Source organism: Pogoniulus pusillus, chromosome 12 (assembly GCF_015220805.1).
Source record: "Pogoniulus pusillus isolate bPogPus1 chromosome 12, bPogPus1.pri, whole genome shotgun sequence".
NCBI lineage: Eukaryota > Metazoa > Chordata > Aves > Piciformes > Lybiidae > Pogoniulus > Pogoniulus pusillus.
In genome coordinates, this window is record NC_087275.1 from 21,003,517 (window position 1) to 21,020,071 (window position 16,555).

Consider the following 16,555-nt stretch of genomic DNA (forward strand, 5'->3'; position numbering starts at 1 on the left):
CCAGAGCATCCAGGTGGGTTTTGAATATCTCCAGAGAGGGAGACTTTACAACCTCCCATGGCAGCCTGTTCCAGTGTTCTGTCACCCTCACAGCGAAAAAATTCCTCCTTATGTTTCCACGGAACTTCCTATGCCTCAGCTTCCACCAGTTGCCCCTTGCCCTATTACTGGGCATCACAGAGAAGAGCCTGACTCCATCCTCTTGGCACTCACCCTTTATATATTTATAAACATTAATGAGGTCACTCCTCAGTCTCCTCTCCAAGCTAAAGAGCCCCAGCTCCCCCTGTCTCTTCTCATAAGGAAGATGTTCCACTCCCGTAATCCTTTCTGTGGGTCTGAACTAGCCATTTCTATTGGCAGACTATTAACCAGATCTTTTTAAAGTGGCCTGGACCAGGAAAGTATTGTACAAAACACACTAGGCAGCTGGTTACTGTTGTACTGAAAGCAGGGGTGGCATGGACCTTGAAAAAAATGTAGGGCAGTTTACCAGAGTACAGGATAATTGAGTAGATTCCCAGCTGCTGTTCTGCAGAGGGACTACAAAACCTGAAACTAAACCTGATTTAGTTTTGAGCTGAGCTTCCTAAGATGAGATTTGCTCTGTATATATCAACTTCTTTCCCTTCTTGATAACCTCTGCCCTCACAGAGAGGCTGCTGAAACGATCTTTCACATATGTTAAGAATGAGGAGCAAGGTAGAGGTAATAAATCATCCCAGTGCCCCAAGTGCCTACATTCAAGCCCTTTTGCACAGCAGAGGAACTGAATGTCCGAAGAGCAGAATGGGTAAGCAACAGGGCATCTGTGTGTCAGAAAGCACATGGCCTCTATCCTGCTGCTCCTTACTTACAAATGGTTTAGCGAAGCAGGGCATAGATAAAAGTGGTGAAACCTGTAGGAAGTGTTCTCATTGTGATGTTTTCTTCCAAGTGGAGAAAGGAAGTGGAGTTTCAGTAAAAAGAAGTCATCTGTACGCAGCATCTACATTCTGGGTCACGGAAGGACCTCAGGGCAGGACCCTGAAGTCCCAGGAACATGCTGGTTGCAGTGAATGGTGCACCCTCACTAAGAGCCCGCGGTGGGATCACCTTTTGGAAGAAGCCAGGAGCAGGTTTAGAGGAGGAAGAGTAACAGCGTGGCAAAGGATCTGCTGAGCAGTTTCACCAGACAGTTGCACCACACACAGGGTGGAAGTGATGCCTAAGTTTCTAGGACACAGGCCTGTGCTGTCTTTGGGGAGGCTTCCAGTGAGACACACACCCCCGCCCGCCCCCCGGTGCTTCCACGGAGGCTCCCACGGTCGCGGTTCCCTGGGGATGGAGGGTGAGACCCTGCTCACCCATCCCGAGGGCACCCGACTTTGGTCCGGATGTTAGGCACAGCAGGCGGCCGAGGCAGGGGACGCCCCCTTAAACCCCTCAGCGCTCCCCACGGACCATGTCGGGCGAGAAAACAACCCCCTGAGGCGGTGAGGCAGTCCCAGGGTTCTTCCCCTGCGGGTAACGAACGAGGAGGAGAGGCGAGAAGCTCCCAGCTGTCTCCCTATGCCCTCCTCTACTTGGTATCTCCCTCTCCCCCGACCCGAGAGGTGGTTTAAACTCCCCCGCCTCCGACCCCGGGGAGGGGGCGTGACCGGGCTCGGCTTGGGCTTCCCCGCCCCGACATCCATATTCATTAGCGCGAGCCCGGAGGCGCTAGTGTACGGGGGCGGGGCACGGTGTCCCCGCCCCCGTCGCCACAGCGGCAGGGCGGGGCTACCGCGCACCGCCTCCCTACGCCGGCGCACGCTCCGCCCCGCATCGTGAATATTGATGAGGCGTGATGCGCGGCGTGGTGTCGTCTCGAGTGGCGCGGCCGGCGATTGGTCGAGTGCGTGTGTGCGCGGTGACGCGTGTCGCGGCGGTGCGGGTCCCGATTGCTGCAGCCGCTTGTCAGTGTGACGAAGATTGGCACCCAGGTAAGCGCTGTCACTCAAACCCGCTCCCAGCCAGCCAGCCAGCCATCCATCACGGCGCGCCCGCCGCCGCCGGCGGCCGGGCCTAGGCGCACCACCAGACCGGGGAGGAAGGCGGGGTGGGGGGGGTAGTGGTTGGGGAAGGAGCTAGGGCAGAGGCAGGGGGGCGAGAACGCGGAACAGCGGGGAGGGGGCACCCGCACTCCGCAGCTCGCCCAGAGGGGGGTTAGGGGCGGTGGCGGGGAGGGGAAGGGAGGGTGGGGGGAAGAGCGAGGAAGATTCTGGAACGGTCGCCGTGTAACCGTTGTCTGGCGGGAGCGCGCGCCAGTGGGGGCGCGCAGGCGCCGCGTGCGCGCGCGCACGGGGAGGGGAGACGAGACGGGGCGAGAGGGGAGCGCCGGCCGCGGTTCGGCGCCGCGCGGGAGGAGCGCAGCGGCAGCGGCGGCGGCGGCGGCGGCGGCCGCGAGGAGGAGGGAGAGGGGGCGACGGGAGGGGTGGAGGCAACGTGATATTTAAAGGGCCAGCGCCGTGTTGGCAGGCATTCCTTGGCGGGGCTGGGGGGCGGGCAGGGGTTCTCTGGGGTCTGCCTCCCGCCTTCTCTTGTTGCCGTGCCATGTACCCAGCCCAGGACGTGCAGCTCTCGCCCTGTGGCGGGGATCAAACCGCCGCGGCAGCTGCCTGTCCTCCGCACCTGCCCCGGCCCGGCCGGGTGCGGCAGGGATTGTGGGGGGAGGAGGAGGGAGTGCAGACAGCAGTTGGTCGCAGCGACTGCTTTCGGGCCCTGTGTCGGCGCCGTGGGTGCCGGCGGGAACGAGATGGTGACCCCCAGATCCTGTCCTTGGTGCTGCTTCGGTGCCGGAGCGGTCCGAGAGAACCCGGCCTGGCCTCTGGGAGAGCGGGAGCTGGCACGCCTTGGGCTGTGCGTCGCTGCCCTCCTGCCGCCGCCCCCCCCCCCGTCTCTTGTTCATGGAAAGCGGATTCAGTTAGCGGCAGGCCCTTGGGGTAGTATGCGCTGTTCTGGCGTGAGGTGGTTTCTCTCTTTTTTAATGTGACCTCATTGTCTCTTGGCTCAGTTACGAATAGAGGCTTCTTGACACCTACACCGAGGCTTCTTGAGTGTTTACATAGCCGCAATTAGGACCCGAAACTTGACATTGCCCAGAGGCCCTGCTTATGATGTGTGTAAACAATAATAAATCAAGTGCTGGTTTTATCATGAAATACTGCCTCAATTAGCCACATGTCCCGGGTCTCTGTGGAGCAGTCGATAGCTTTCCCTCGTTCCCACACCAGCCGTATGGCCCAGGTTCATCAGCAATACAAGTAGCAGACACATCTATGTGATTCTTATCGTTATCTTCTTGCTTTACTTATTAAATATTTTCTATTGTCCTATATGGGAATGCATAATGTAGTGTTAGAGACATAGTCACAATACTCACATTTTTCTAAACTCCTGCTGCAGTTTGTGACCCCTTTTTATCAGCCACATCTGAGTAAATGACTAATGGGTTTTGGGAGGGCAAAGGAGACTCTGGATCAGGTATTATATCCTTAGAAATTATTTTTTATGCCATACAATGATTTTGTTTGTTTGCTTTGAGGGGGTTGGTTTGTTTTTCACACATGCGCTATCCGGGCAACATTTATTGTTTTGGTCTCTGCCCCTATTTGGAATAGTGTGTATTCCATTAAACAGACCTCAGGAATAGGGAGCATGGACAATATGTTTGATTTGTCGATGTTGGAAAACATTTCAGACAGCATCCTTTGGAGGATAGCAGGATCATTTTTAATGTATGCAAAGTGTGTCATATATTTGTTTAAAAAGCTAGGTTTCACTCAGTCTTTACAAAGACATGCACATACAGTTAATTCATAATACCATTCATAACTTTATTCTATCATTCATACATTTTCACCAGTGTAGATTGATTAGGGAAATTGTAACTTAAAACTATAGCTTAAGAAATTTATGCTCCTCACTATTCTCTATACTATAAATACACTTACAGGTTGTTCTCTTTCCTCTATGGAATATAAACTCTTTACAGCCTGCCTGTACTGTGGAGATATATCCCTTTAGTTATATCTGTAGTTAATGATACAACTTCAGCAGCTGGGTAAGCACTGAAGTCTTGTTTAAGGATTTAGAATTCTGGTTAGTTCATGTTAGCTGTACGTACAAGTTTTATGGATTGTACTGAACCAGGAAACAAACTGTTGTGATTTTCTAAGAAGTCTTTCCTAGGTATTTCCAGACCTGTGTCATTGCTAGAGTGTTAAGCAACAGCAGAAGCATTTTCAATGCATTTTTGAAATAGCTCTGTGAAACAAAATTGCAGAATTAGATTTTTTTCTGTGTGTAGGAACAGATAATAATCGTATTTTTCAAAAACTTGAGGGAAAAACTTGAAAAATTTCATTTACTGAGTCTGAAGAAGCAGTTTCACACTTCTTAGTACGCAGAGTTTTTAAAAATATCCAGAATAAGTAACTGATTATTTATAATCTATATTCTGCCTTGAGTTTATTTTATGAAGTGTATTTTTTTAAATGTCAACTGTTAACGTTTTGCATATTTTCTAGTTATGATTTTCTTGTCACTTTATGAAGCATTAACAGAAAACTTCACTGTAGGTTTCACTGTTTTTTTAAGATTGAGTTAATGGTGAAAGGCATAGCTCCATTTACTTCATTCACAGGGTAAAGATAGGCGGTGTAGATCCTATTGCACTGCACCCAGACTTTGAAGGCTGTAGAGTTTATTCTCATGGATCTCCGAGCAATTCTGGAGCATGCTTTTAACTTGTGTCTGTATCCTTCTCTACATAATTGAGTACTAATACCTGTCTCATATATGAAGAGGGTCCTGCTATTGTGTAGTTAACATGCTTTGCTGGACTGTAATTCATTTTGTTTCTATGTGCTAATAGAAAAACTGGGAATTGGAACTTTATGTGTCTTGTTATTGTTGGTTGGGGATTTGTTTGTGTTTGGAAATTTCATTGTGGAATGTGAAATGTTAGTCTAACATTAAGCAACTTGCACCTTGATTTGTACTCTTTCTTAGTCAAGATGCAGTTTTAAAGATTTAAATTATTTTTGAGTGTAAAAATGACGTTTTAAAACTGAGTCCTTGCAGTATTCTATTAGTGCAACAGAAAGCAGTTGAGAATGAAAGAAACACACACTTATTCTATACACATAAAATGACTATGTCTTCTAGAATCTCTACTTTCTTTTCCAGAGTTTTGCTTTCTGACTGTATTTTCCTCACACTTTTCCCTGTACTGTGAAAGCAGTGCTGTAATAAACTCACAATAATTCTGATTGCTACCACAGCAAGTTTAGAAGTTCAATTTCCTGGAAAAGAGTAACTCTTGCTGTTATTAAGCCCTGTACTAATGGCCAAGTGTGAATGATGCACAGCACCACTGCTGTGATGGTGGAACTGCTTGTTCTAATGGCTCTGTTAATGTCCCAAATAAAGAGGGATGTAGTCCAAATTGTATTTTAGAATATTATGTAGTGGTCTGGAAGCCTCTACAGAAGTGGCACACATGCAAAAGTGTACAATAAAGCAGATTAACATTTTCATTTTGGTGTAAGTGAGACTGATTTTTTTTTTTTTGCATGAAATCTATCATTCCAAAAATGTTAATTCTCTCTTGCAGTAGCTAGTTGGTTTAGTTTCACTTGTTAATATATCATAAACTTTACAAATATTAAGTCTTAGAGTGGGAGAGTTATCTTACCACAGCTTAATTCTGTACACAATAAAAAAAAACTTCTCTTCCAAGAGCAAGGGAAAGTGCTGCTGATAGAGTTCTTTTCTTTGCCTGCTTGGTACGAGATGTTACCAAAGTATTATACTTGGGCCAGTATAGCTTTCTGCAAGGTAACTGAATGCTGGAGTGTTCACATTTGTTGTCAGGTTCTTCACTTTGTTCCCCAGAATTGTTTTGTGCCTTACTGTGGAACACAAGTTATGAAATGGAATCAGGGACGAGGTAGAAAATAACACCACCATGAATCTGGAAATGCCAGTCGTTGTTAACAGCACTGACATGCCTTTATAAACTTGGTAAAGGGCAATGGGGGCATATCGAATGGTGTATGATAGTGAAGGGGAAAAAGGAAGATGTGAGAAGTGGAAATAGAACTTCAGTCTGCTTGTCAGATACTTGAGTATCATCCTTTATATGAATACACTTGTTTTTGATACAGTACCAGCTCCAGTCATGATGTTGTTACTTTTTTCGTTTACATATGAGTATAGAAGAGGTTTTTGCTGTTAAACAGGAAGGCTATGTAAGTACTCAGGCAGGAAAAAAAAAAAAGGTTTTGAAAATGTGAGCTAAACTGTGCCTTAACTGGCTATACCTATAGGCCTATAGCTGTCATCTGCAGCTGACAGCAGATTCAGACAAAAATGTGGAATATGATAGCTTACTGCTGGTGTACTAAAAGATCCATTTTTTGGAAGTCACTAAATTTCAGTTCATATTTTGTTTATGAGATTTTGGAATTCCTGTGTTTTGAGGACAGAAGAAGTTAGGAAATGTGGTTATACTTCACTTTCTTCTTAGCTTTTTTCTTCCTAATGGCATAGTGAACAAAACAAAAGGAAAAGATTATTGTAACATTTATTACTGAAAATAATGCTCAAGTCTTTTATATTAAAAGGAAATGGAGACAATTAATAAACAGAAAATGGGACTTTATACATGTTTAGCATGTCTAGAGAATGGGGATGAAAACATGTGCTATGTTGTATGGTTTTGTAAGTGAAGAATTGAGCTTCCAGCTCAGGCTCTGATCACTTATGTATGTTCTAGCCCATTTTTCCGTGTTCTGAGCCATGATAGTAATGATGTTAGGAGTTAGTTTACCTGATTATATGTTTGTTTGTTTATTTTTACTTTGAGATGTTGCTTTTAGTGGCTTATTTTGTAGTCACAGTGAAATTTGCCATAGTGAATGTGTTCAAGCAGGATTATTGTGAAAAGTTAAAATGACTCAAGGTTTTGAAAATTACTTAAAAAGAAAGGAAATGTGTTCATTTATAGGGAGGTGGAATTCTTAGCTGATTTAAGAGTATTAACACCAGACTTACGGAATTTAGCACTGCAGAGATGGCAGGGGAAGAGAATGTAAGGATTCACACAAAGCATGTGTCTGCTCCATGGGAAACTTCAACAAATCATAAGCTCTTGAAAAACTGGTTCATGCATGTTACTTGGCAAATATTTTTCAGCTAAATTATCTGAATATTCCGTGTAACATGAATATCTTCCTGTCTGTTGGTCCTTGCATGTCACCTGACTCTGCAGTCATCTTCTGGTGGACTAAGTAGTTAAGCATGGTGTATCCTACAGGAGTAGGTGTTGGGTAAGTTTAATCCTAAATAGTCCATCTTTATCTGTGCTTCACCTCCAACCCCAGAATGCCTAGACGGCAATCTTGTGGAGGAATGAAGGCTGGTGTTTGGGAAGAGGGGGGGAAGACATTGAAGCTTGATGGGAATGCATTAGGACTGGAACCTGAAAAGCATGGTACTAGCAAAACTACAAATGATCGGAAGTGGGGGGAACAAGAGGGGGCAAAAGGTGAGAAAGAGGACAAGCCATACATTGTTGTGGAAAGAACAATGGAGAAGGGCAGTACCTGGCTGAAGAGCAGAGAGAACATGGATAGAAAAGGGAACATGAGGAGTATTAGCAGGAGGAACAGAAGTGGCTAGAACATGGCACATCTTCCTCACAAAAACTAGTTGAATTGATTGCTTCCAGTTCATTACTGGAGAGTTGTGTACTGCGTGCAGCCAGAAAGGAGGAATTTAATCACCATTTTGAGAAGAAAACAACTCCATTTTTTAAGGCCTAAACTTAGTAGCAAAACAAAGTTGTTTATGTTCATCCAAATAGTAGTATCTGAAGAGGGAAGATTCTGGGAAAGTTTCTGACCAATTGGAACCTGATTTGATGAAGGGTTGCATGACCAAGATTTTGTGTTGTTTTAGTTTATTCAGTTAGTCCAAGTTAATGCATGGCTTGTTCACAGGGTTATTTCTGAAATTGTGAAAGACATAAAAGTGGAACAATTGACGCTGGATCATCTTCATCTCAATGAAGTGCTTAAATGCCAAAAAAAGTGTGGAAGGGGTTTTCTTACACATTCAACATCCGAAGTCCATTTTAAATGCATTTAATAGTTAAAACTTCATCCTTCATCAGTGCTTCAGTAACATTAGGAATTCAGTCTTTCATAGAATCATTAGAAACCTCTGGTGTTTTATAGTAATGTTGGTAAACTTACATATACTTGCATAAACTGCTTGCTAACACTGTACCATACTCAACAGCAATAAAGGCATAGTGAGATTGGTGGCCGTTCTGTGTCTTCTCTATGAAACCACAACATATAAACACAAAACAAGATTAATTTCAGTCATAGTTTACTGGCTGTTGATACAAATAATGATCATAGTAGGATTTCCTGTTGCTTCTAGAGACATTTCTTTTTCCCCATATTCTTCCAGGCAAATTAAACCAAACCAAGAGATTTCACTCCCTGCTTTTGGGGACATTCCAAAGGTTTCATTGGCAAAGGAACTAACTTGTGTCTCGCTCATATGCAAACATTGTTTATTCATGTGGGGGAATATGGAGGGTGGAGTTCCCTCTCTCTCTGAAATTGTGTTTGAAAAAGTAATTAAATGTTATTAAGTAGGAAAGTTGTACCAGAATCAGTTCCAGCTGTGGAATTGCTGGTACATGTCCTCTGGTATGTAAGGGCGTTTTGGTAGTCTTTCTAATGCAGTCCTCTTATCACAATGGCAGCAAGGCACTACTTTCTTAATTTTGGGTCCAAAATGTTAGCATGGCAGCATGTTGGATAAATACCGAGGGGAAAAAATGACTTCTCTGTCCTGTAACAAGTAGATATTTGTTGACAATTCATGATGTCTGCTAGGATTCAGAAGCAAGAACCATTAAAGTGTCCTTCAGTGTGCAGTGTTAAGAATACAGAACCCCCCTATCAAACTAAAGGAATCTTCATTTACTATGTGAATATTTGGGACGGAAGAGGGAATGATGGGGAATGTTTTTGCTCCATCATACTCTAATCCCTTGGGAGTCTTGGAGCAGTTAAAGTTTCCCCCAAGTTTTGTCTTCCCAAAATTTCTGTTTAATCTCCATAATTCCTTACTATTGCTTTGTGAAGCTAATAAAACAGAGTCAAATTACGGTGTGAAATGGGTAGGAGAAACTGAGATGCCTTTAATAGATAGAAGAATGAGGTTTTCATTTTGCATAACATAGAAATGCAACCTAAGGGATTTCCTTCTGCAGTGCCAAGAGCTACCTGGAGACAGGATACTTAGCATACTGAGGTGACATTGCATGACTAGACTGGATAGGATTCACATCTTTCTCTTCTTTGTTAGAAAGCACTGTGGTAAATTGATGATCACATGAACCATGATTCTGCATGCTTCCCAAGAAACATGCTGGTGTAAACAAAAAGGATGCATGAAGAATTAAGGAGATGAAGTTTTACAAGACCCAGATACTCTTAATTTGACTGTAGTTGTGCCTCTAAGTTTGTATTGTATTACAAGTCTTTAACATCTGTTTTATCAGTTGCTGCATATGTAATGTTAACTTGTAAGTTAGCATATTTTTTATGACTTTTTTTCCTATTTGATACCTGCAAATAGGAAAATGTACAGAGTTCCTGTAGAATATTGAAAGCAGAGTTTACACATAATTACCAAAAGAATGCAAATCTTTTCTTGAAATAGTTTGGTTTGCTGTTTGACTCTGTGTGGTGATGCTTGGAAGGTAGCTTGTGATAGAAATACTTAGTATGGTTTATTAAATTCTAAGATGGGATGATAGGAAAACAAGAAGCTATGAAAGGTTAATGGGACAACAAGGCAGTATATAGTGTTGGAGAGGTGTTGCTGAGTAAAGTCAGTTTTACATGGTGGATATGCTCAAAATCCTCCAGGCTAAAAAAAAAAAAAAAGGTTGATAGTGGCTTGTAGTGTATTTCTGATTAACTTCAGTGGTAGGTTTCAATTAGTTTTTAATTTTCTTACAGTATAATATATGTATATTTTTAATGTGATCATCAAGATTTGCCACTGGAATGGGCTGCCCAGGGAGGTGGTAGAGTCACCATCCTTGGAGGTGTTCAAGAAAAGACTGGATGAGGCACTTAGCGCTGTGGCCAAGTTGATTGGATAGGGCTGAGGGATAGGTTAGACTGGATGATCTTGGAGGTCTTTTCCAACATGGTTAATTTTATGATTTGTATATAAATAACTTTATTGCAGGACCAAGCAACAAAGGAAAAAAGTGAAACAAAGTAAATCTCATTTAACTGAAAGTTGGTTTCTCTGTCTTCCAGGGAAAATTGACAAACGTAGCTGTTGTGTAGTAACTACTTAGCTGTACCTGTATGGTGCAGCTCCTTGAGGGTGGTATTATATTCCTGAGCAGGAACATCATCTTTCTAAAAGTAAAATATTCTAATTAATGACTATGCTTTATAAGTACATAAGATAGAGGAAATGGAAGACAACTTGCTGTTGAACGAGGAGCATATTTTTACTGAGCACAGTTTTAATAAACTTGTATGCATTAACTTCACACTGATTTGTTTGTCTTAATTTTACTGAACATCTCTTCGTAGGCAGGTTAATGGAGACAGATAACCACTGCAGCAGAGGTAGAATGAATCTGATGGCATATTGTCATATATACTGTACATATTACTTCACTATTGTTATTTGAATCTGTAAAAATAGAAACATATCTCAATTTTAATGTCTATTTGTATGCTTGAATGTATGCACATGTCTTGTATCTTAGTAGCTGAAGTGCAGAGTGAGAGAATGACTGAAAAGGGAGTTGTTCTGTGCTTGAATGAACAAGGTCATGTTTTATTTTATTTGCAGTAAAAACTTTACTCACAATGTACTTCAAGTGATGAAGCAAGTTGCCCTTGCTTTTGATTTCATAGTTGAGTATTTTCTCTATTATGGTAACATGACTTTATAGCTTGTCTCCAAGAGGAATAAAAGGAAGAAACAAATTGGCAGTAGCAATTCCAAGTTTAGTCTCCACAGTGGCTTGGTGTTGTCTCCATCCTTTAACAGGTCTACTTCCTCACTCTTCCTGCCCACACTGAGATATGTGAGAGAACATAACATGCAAGCTCAGATCTCTCTGGTTTTCCTCCCTGATAGAAGTCTCAGTGTAGGCTGTAGTCATAATTGCTGTCAGATGTCTCTTGGAAGAAGGCAAATATGACCGCAATGTCCTCTGGCTCCTTCTCAGCCGAACCTTTTCCTCTGCAGTATCTTTCACTAGGCTCTTGATATCTTATACAGTGTATAGAAGCTGGCTTATTTCCAGAGTTTCAACTGATGGCTTTACAGCAAGGACTACTTCATACATTAAGTAGTTTTGACTGGCCAGGTCTGGTAGCAGTGCCACAATCGCTTCCTCGCTGCAGTTGTTTCTGAATGAAGGGAGCATTTTTTTCAGAAATAGTCGTTTATGTCTGAGCAGAGACAAGGAATAAACTAAATTTATCTGTCAGTGTTCTACATTTGGAAGATGCTATGAACAGTGATAAATCTTCTATTTGAAAATAGCACAGTTAAGTGCTGAGTAAAAATTACAATCAGAATTATAGCAGATAAATAGTGTTACAGAAAAGGTAGTAAGAGGATACATTTACAAAATGAAGACGTTGCAAAAATGAGGAAAAAAAATCATGTTTTGAAGACATAGGTCTTTGATAATTTGGGTGAAAGTGATAGGAAGTTTTAGTATGTCATTTGTCGCATGAGACTTCAAGACCAGGTATATTGGTTTGGAGTGAAGTTCCTTCTAGCTCAGTATTTAATCTCTAACCAGTGGATGAAGTTTATATATCTCACAACTCTTCAGAGTATCTTTCCTGCTCTTTCAGAGCTAGTTTTCATGAACCAGAGATGGCATCTATGTTGAGTGGCCCTTAGCTTTTTGTTTTAATGTTAGCTACTCCGAAAAGCATTACTTCTACACTACGCATGGATAAAGTTTGGTTCTCAAATCCAACTACCAAGTTCATCTCACTTTGAAAACCATTGGAGTTACTTTCATTACAATTCATAGGCAGTTAGCAAAACTAGGAACACAAGAACTTTGTCTATGTGCGAAACAGAGATAATCTGATTCAAGATCTCAGCTGTGTGTTTTAGCCATCATATAACTTCAGATGGTCTTTGTGCAACATTAATGTCTGAAACTTCCCCTAAGGTAGTCTTGCAGGCTTTTAAAAATGCTTTTCAACAGTTGTGTTTTCTAAATACATTTTCACAGTCTTTGCTGCTTTGCTTTCACAATTGTTACTGCCTTTTAAAGGTATCTTTAATGTATCAAACAGATGCTATTAAATATAATTAAAGTAATTTTAAATGATGTTTTTTGGAAAGCTTTTAAAAATTGCCAAATAATCCTGTAGCAGAACCCATCTTCACAGAACACATGATCCTAACAACGGTTTGCACCCCTCCCTATAGTCTTCAGTTTTACCATGTAATAGATTACTTTGTCATAGCTGTCATTGGAATATATTCCATGGTAAAATCAAAGCATGATTATGAAGATGTGAATTTTAAAAAGACTTTCACTTTTCTTGGTTTTGTGTCCGATTTTTACAGCACTGAATTATTCCTGTTTGCATTTCGTAGTTTTACTTTGGGAATGTGTTTTGCCTAGTCTAAGCAGACAAGACACTTATCCAAAGAGTGAAATGGGAAGATTGAACAGCGAGCAAGCCCTCATTTGAAGTGTAGCCTTCTGTTAAGTGTCTGTAACAAAGACAAAGGAATATTGATAATTATAAGATGAGGAAAAGTTCAAATAATAGCATAGGATAATGGGTGTGTTAGAGAGTATAACAAATGCAAAAAGGAATTTGGAAATCATGCAAAATCCTGTCAGTTTATTTAAAACTGGGGAAGGAACCACATAATAAACTAAAATACTTTCTTTAATCATATTCAGCCTCAGAAAGCCTGTTCTGTTTTGTTGTCTCCTGAATATTTCTCTGTTGGTCTTTAGGTTTCTGTCCTCTACATTATATGTCAGCGGGATAACTACTGGAACGTGATAATGTCATCTTCAATCCACTGATGGAAAGGGGTGAGCAGCTTTCTTATGGTCAGTGTTTTGTCTCCTTTAGAAAGCAGTGTGCCCTGGAGGCAAATACCTATGTATTTTGTTGAAAAGCCAATTTTAGATGCTTTTCATATGTCAGGCTTGCTCTTTTGATTTTTTCTTATTTCTTTTTGACATTTCATTTGAATATAAGGGTGTATGTTATAGAGCAAGACTCAGGACTAAAGTTAAAAAGAATGAACAGCCATGCTGAGTCTGTCTGTCCTCCATTTCTCTCTGAAGAACTTCAAAGGAATGTGTATGGGCAAAATGAGAAGGAACACTTACTTGTTAACAACTCTTTTGGATAGTTTCTTCACAACCCTAAGACAGTTAGTGGTTAGTTTATACCCTGAAGCATAACTATTTATATCTCTTATAAACATCTGTTGTAGCTTGTATATGTTAAAAATGATATTACTGAACTCCAACAGTTTACTTGCACCTTATGTTAATATTACTGGGTGGTCCCTTTGCTCGCAATTGTGAAGAAATAAGTAGAGCAGGTGAGGAGTGATGTATGTTAAGTGATCACTTTTTGTCATCACATGTGTACATGTTTCATCTCACGTTTAATCTCTTAGATGCTCCTTAACTTGTACAAAGTGTCCATACTTTAATTATGATTACCCCTCTTAATTTAGATTCCTTTCTAATGTTTGACCTTCATGCTTATTTTCAGTAAATACTAGGCTTGAATTTCTTTCCTTTCTGTTCTGCAGAACACTGCTTGTATGAGTTTACTTTCACCACAGATATCAATGGAGTTTCTGATGGCAGTTTATGCATCAGCTTCCAGTTCTTAAACATTTCCTTGAGTTTTTCTCACATTTTGCCTTCAAAATAAATAGGATGAGAGCAACAGAATTCTGAAATGAGTGGCTAATTGTCTCAGCCTCTGGTTGTTTTTGTTACTTGTAATTATTTGAGTACAATGCAAACATGTAGTTTTACTCCCTTTTGGTTTTATTAACAAAGAATAATTGACATTTTTAAAGCTAAATTGTCCAGAAGTCATATGTTCTTAGGCCGTATAGTATTTGGTATAGCTGTTCTGGTTAAAGATGGTCCTGCTGTGAGTTGGTAATCGCCACACATGAGTCAGAAATTACCACACTAATAGGTCAGCCAAGAGCAGGGGTTGTATGAGTGCACAGCAATCTGCTTCAGACCAAGTCAGCTGGTTTACATCATAGCCACCTTTAACAGTGAGCTGAACTAGCCTAGCTGACTTCATGTAAAAAAGGATCAGAAATCATTCATGTGTTCTGTGAGCTCAGTGGTAGAGCTGTGGAAGTAATTAGCTCTGGCAGGGTGGCAATGATAAACATCTGGGAGCGATACCAGCTTCATCTAGCATCGTTGCTTGCAGAATGAACATCTGCTCAGGCTGCATGTCTGATAGCTAGAACTGGATGCTGTATTCTAAATTGGGTTGTAAAAGCCAAATGTGTAAATACCTTTTCAGTTATTTTTCTTGAAGTTTAACATAGTTTGCTTCTTACTGCTACTGGGTAATGAGGAAATATTTCTCTTTAGCGAAATGAAGTAATTCCTTAGTTAATTGCCTCAATTTAAGCATGTGATTAGCTCAATTTGTTCTTCTTGATTTGCAGTAGTTGTCTTCACTAAATCTCATCTGTTCCTGTCTTGCCTAATCTTCTAGTGTAATTATAAGTCAGAGGGGAAGCTCTGTAGAATCCTTTCCAGCTGCTCCCCTGGGAGAGATTAGGGCAAAAGTCCTTCTTGAAATCTATGAATCTAGCTCAAAGCTGTGCAGCTCTTTCTTCCTTTGTATGGCCTGAGGGATTTCCCAATGTGGAATGTCTCTTCCTTATGGAAATTTGGAAGGAAGGGTTGGTCCGGTTTGTCCAATGCTCCAGAAATACTTGCAATGTCTTTATTGTCTTCACCAGTTTACATGGGTTATCTTTGTTGCTTCTCTCTCTCCAAGCTGTCCTTTGTGTCATTAATATGATCTCACATCCTTGCTAACTCTTACAATATTCTTCCTCTTCTGTGACTTTTTTACCCCTTATTTCCTCATTTCTGACCAAGAACAAAATCTCTCTTCCACAGCCAATTTTTAAATAGCATTTTGTGAGGAACTTCTTCAGCTTCTAAAACAACCATTAAATAATGCTTACTCTGTCAGTCTGTTCAGTTGTTATACTTCTATTTTGAGAGTAGTCTGTGCTTTGGATATCACAGACACATTAAATGTGTGCCTTTTGAGAAGGAAGAAAAACAACATTTTGCATGTGCCCACTCATTCCATAAATACATAAAGACACTACTGCCCCAGTTGTAAGCTACCAGTTTCTGAAAGAATATAAATATTTAAACATAAAACAAATGCTTACTGGGCTGATGCGTCCTGTTGAAGTATTTCGAAAGATAGCTTACTTTACTACTGTGGCAAATGCTAATTTAACTTCAATATAACTCATAACCACCAAAAAAAACCCTGCAACTTCTATGCAGCTTCTATCAATGAGTTCATTTATGTTATTTCCTTTAGTTTGGTGGAGAAATCAGTAATATTTTTGGAGTTTAAAGAAAAAGATACTGATGTTTTTTAAAACAGGCAAGCTAGAGCTAGAAAATAACTTTCATTAAAGCTGTCAGAAAAAGCTCTAAATACAGTGTCTGCAGACTATTCTTAAGAAAAATGGAATTTGTAGGAATTCCAACACTGTACTCTACTATACCTTTTAGCTAGTATTCCATAAGCTACTTAAGGTGACATGTACCTGTTGTCTATCGATAGAAACTTTTTCAGCTGTGCAAGCACATGCAGAATCAAGATTTGCTCGTTCTGCTCATATGTGGTTCCCAAGATGCTTTTGTGTGCATAAAATAGCATAGACTCCAAACACTAACACCTGAGCACCTGAAAGTCAATCACCTGGTTGAAGGAAGTCATGCTTATGTCATCTTGGTGAACTTCCTTGGTCTTAAAAGCTTTTCCAGAGTGAAAAGATGTTGCAGTAATGCTTGTGAATTGCTCTTTGACTAGAAGCTAATGCAAAGTAAGGCTTCAGATCTGCCTTCTAAGGAGTTAGGACTGTCTCTGTGCCTGAAAATGTTAAGAGAGTTTTGACATTTGTCCTGTGTTTCCTAAATAAAACATTTACTTGGAGATTTATAATCTGTAGGGGGAAATAATCTAGAAAGGTAACAATTGCTCTTCAAAATGGTCATACACTGTAGTAGTATGCAGTGTTGAAGGAAAGATTTGAAAATAGTTGGAAATTTTGTAGTTACTGAACACAGTACAAAGTAAAAAAGGTTTTTATTTCAGACCTTAAACCAGTGAAAATTCTAAAACTTAGTTCTTTGATATTGTCATAAGTGGAAGAGAGTAGA

At 40.9% G+C, this 16,555-nt stretch overlaps 1 protein-coding gene across 1 annotated transcript in view; it reads left to right on the forward strand.

Annotated features, from left to right (window-relative positions):
• Nucleotides 1-1,882: 1,882 nt before the first annotated feature.
• Nucleotides 1,883-16,555, forward strand: part of PKNOX1 (PBX/knotted 1 homeobox 1) — a 49,120-nt gene continuing 34,447 nt past the window's right edge. Inside the window, exons 1-2 of the mRNA XM_064152595.1 lie at nt 1,883-1,964; nt 13,091-13,171. The gene's annotated coding sequence lies outside the window, so the exon portion shown is untranslated. The remainder of the gene's footprint in view (nt 1,965-13,090; nt 13,172-16,555) is intronic.